Consider the following 4026-nt stretch of genomic DNA (forward strand, 5'->3'; position numbering starts at 1 on the left):
GTGAAACTGGAGAAAACCTTATAAAAGGTCCAGACAAGAAGATCTTCCTTTACTGAAAGGCGTCAGATGGGCAACATGACAAAATTCACATCAGGGCCTGTATTTACCACTTTTGAGTTTTTTGGGATAAGGACAATCAATGATATTGAGGATCAATCAGATCAATCAGTACTGGACACACTGGATGCAGGTGATGGAGATTCCTCTGAAAATGTTCTTGGGTCTTTTTTCTTTCACCTTCCGTGAAATGATTCTCTGCAAAGTTCACGTAAAAAAAAAAAAAAGAAATGATGAGTTTATTTGACAAACCCACTCATGGAGCCTCTACGGGTGAATTTAAAGGGATGCTGCAAAGTTTCCACCAGGCCTTTTTTCCCAGAAATGAATCAGTTATATACATTATCTCATTGTACTGTAGAATGGATTCCAGAAACTCTTATTTGAATGTTCATTGTGGATCAGACACACACACATAAGGCACTTATAAATCAGTCACTTAAAATGTGCAGATTATTGTGCCAAGAAATTGTCTTTTTCACAGTCTTTTATTCACCTGCTATACAGACAAAATAAATGTCTGTAGCCTTCAATGACATGCATGCAGACTGTTCAAATATTTTCTGCATCAATTATTCTTATTTATTCCAAGTTTACCATATATTTAACCAAACAGTGTCAACCTCCTGCTTGCAGGCTAAACTTGGCGAGCAGCCACCTTTGGGCACCTTGGTGGACAGGGTCATTACACTGGCTGATGACTTTACCAGGACGGCACAGTGTCTCTAGCAGAGCCCAAATCTATCTGGGCTTTTCTCCAGATCAATGAGCTCCGCCTGATGGTGGCGCTGCAGGATAAGGAGCACACCACCAAGCTGCTGGGCTTCTGCTGAGACTTGTATGAGACAGAACATGTGGGCCCCAGCTCCCTCTACAGGCTAGAGGTGCCTCGTTACCTGCGGGCTCTGGTCCCAGAGTCCTGGAGCACCGGCCTGAACCACTGGCTTGTACCGGCCAGGTCCCAATGAGCTCGCATCACCGCTTTGTGGAAGAGGTCTTCCACAGGTCCTACAAAAGTTCCCTAATATGTGATGCCAGAATTGTAGCCCACCATGTGGTCTACAATTCAAAGTATGACTGCAAGATGGCCAATCTGCACAGTGTTTCCTCTAAGGCCGACGTCCAGGGGAATTTTGAAGGGACGGAGATGTGAGACTAATGCAGACTGGCCGGGGACTGAACGCCCACATGTGATCGACTAGTGAAGCAGTGTAACACTCAGGTTGTACAGCCAAATTTTGCAAAAGTGTGTGTGCTGTTGCAGGATTTTCTGCTTTTTGGAGCACCTTCAGACCTCCACGGGGATCTGGAAAAGCAGCTGCGCACCTATGTGACCACCCAGCAGTCTGGCAGTCAGATGGAAGTACCTCACGCACTACTCCTTAGCAACCTGGAGACATTACTGTGGAAGAAAATTTTTGTTCTCACAGAATGCTGCACTACCCCCCAGTGGCCAAAAAAGTAAATTAATGCAGTCAGGGTGACTGAATATAGTAGATTTATTCTTTAAAAGGGTTAATACACATTTCTTGTCTCTCATCTGAAAGGGATGGAGGTCACAGGGGGGTGTTGTTTTGCTCACCACATGGCAGAGCCCGTTAACTCATCTAAAATATGGTCCAAATCACCCGGAACACTGGCAAAATCCTTCATCATCGAGAGAATTCAAACCAATCGTGTGTATGTCTACGCATGTGTTTTTGTTTTTTATCCTAATTTTTGTTCTATCACAGACAGAGTGGATAGCAGAGAATCTTATGGACTTTGGCCCAGGAAAGTGAATGAGCCCATCAAACAGGTCAAGAGACGGCTCAGAGAGGAAGGAAGAGTCCATTTGATACAGATAACCTGGAACACCTGCTCTCAGGTCTGTTTTACTCTACAAGCCTGGAAAGTAATTCAAGAACAGCCTGTTCAAATGTATGAGTCCAGACCATTGTCTGCTCCCTGCAGGAGTGAGTTGTGTTTTCTACTGACTGCCAAATAAATAAATTACACAGATTTAAAGGTCCATTTTTTGACGCTTATCCGGAGGTTGGTTGTGATGGCAGCAGGTTAAGCGAGGTAGTCCAGATGGATTTAGCTGTTTGTGGTGTAAAGGTAGAGTGGTAGCATCCAGGTAGATAAGTTACATTTGTTATGAAGCTGAGATTTAAAGCCACAAACATGTATATGAATATGTATAATTATGCACAAGGTTCATCACAGTGCACTATAATTATATCTAAACCGCTACCAGGATTTATATCCACGAATAATTTACCAAGGTGTGGAAAAACCTTAAATAACACAAGAAACCGTTCCCAAAGGAGAAGAAGCCGTAAAAATGAAACCTCCCTCTCTCTCTCGTTTGTCCACTTCCCTCTCTGGTCCAGACTTATCAGGACTGTACCATCCACACGTACGTTGTCCTCCTCAAGCTTCCATCAATAAAACAATATCCTGAAAGCCAATCACATCTCAACTGGATGATGCCCCCTGAAGAGGCAAAGATCAACTCCAAGTTCACCAAACATGAAGTCACATAGCACCGATTGGGTTGAATAACGTCGAATTTTCCTTGTCTTTCTTTGTAGACGTCTTTTTTTGTGGATGTGTAGATAAAAGGGCTCCAGAGAAAGTACACGTATGCACGAAGTTGTGCCTACATGTCAGACTCTTCACAAAGGTAAAGCCCACTGAAGCAGACGCTTTTAAATCCACAGGGAGCAAAGAGGAATGTGGATATTGTAGCTCTGACATTTCTAATTTAGGACCGGCCAACTGTTACTCATGACCAAGTTAATATTTGGGGAACTGGACCGAGTCAGGAACCACTGCTGCTGTGGCCTTTAAAGCTCACTGAGACCACGTATATATACACTGTAATCTTGACATGACTTGAGATGGTAGATTTGAAATGGCAGACTCAAATTCTATGTATTTGACAATATGATATGATGCACTTCTTTTTGCTTTGTATCACAAGGTCATCCTCTCTGGGAACCCTTTTATTTCTTGTTTATGGTTTTACTGTCCAGCTCAGGCTCGTCTATTAAGAGAGCGTCCTTTACAAATACCAAATGTGCTTCACCCTCTTTCCCGCCTCTGTAGCCCATGGCTCTGCCGGTTAAGGAACTGATCTGGGAGGAGAGATGCATAAAGGTGAATATGAAAAAAAGAGAAATCCCATGATTAATGCTATTTATTAAAAATAGAACAAGCAGGATTGTGCAGTGCTGTAATTGGTTTGTATTTGAATTGTTATACCCTTTAACACCACCAGGTGGGACTCACTGCTTTTGTCTGCCTACTTGTTTTCCCTTTACAGTGCCAAACTGATGTCTTTTGGGAAGTGCAGAACACACATAACTCAATTACACTAGCTACAAAAGCTTTCACCGCTGTGGTAATGGGAACTAAAAGAGGAAAAAAATAGACTTATTTCAGGCTAGCAAGGATACTGAGTCAAGTACAGTGGTCACTTAGATGCGCATTAATGGTTCAATTTTCTAACAAAAGGAGGCTGTGGTGGTGAGAGAAAGACCTTTGTGATTTTTCTCATGGGAAACAGTATGGATAGAGAATTTAGGAGAAGGCTTAAATATTGAAAATGTCAGTCATTCAGTTTTAATCTTTCTCTGACTTAAAAGTGAGTCTAATCCATATCTTTATATCAACAATGCTTTAATGACCAGTGGTACAAGTACATTTACTCAACTATTGGACTTTTGCAATAATTTTGAAGTACTTGTATTCTTTCCATTTTACGCTACTTAATACTTTTGTACTTTTTACACCACAACATTAATTTAACAGCTGCTAGTACCTTTTCAGATTATAATTATATATCTAAAAGAAACATATGCTAAGCGTATAAAGTACCAAATGTTGGCAAAGATTAAACCAGTGGTTTTCATCTCGTGACTCCTTACCAAAAAGCCATGTCTGGTTGGGGCCCCTCGTCACATGTTCAGAGGTCTATGAGTT

At 41.8% G+C, this 4026-nt stretch overlaps 1 pseudogene; it reads left to right on the forward strand.

Annotated features, from left to right (window-relative positions):
* Positions 1-290: 290 nt before the first annotated feature.
* Positions 291-1522, forward strand: LOC120787173 (annotated as a pseudogene).
* The last annotated feature ends 2504 nt before the right edge of the window (positions 1523-4026 follow it).

This window comes from Xiphias gladius, unplaced genomic scaffold (genome assembly GCF_016859285.1).
Source record: "Xiphias gladius isolate SHS-SW01 ecotype Sanya breed wild unplaced genomic scaffold, ASM1685928v1 HiC_scaffold_1222, whole genome shotgun sequence".
Lineage (NCBI taxonomy): Eukaryota > Metazoa > Chordata > Actinopteri > Istiophoriformes > Xiphiidae > Xiphias > Xiphias gladius.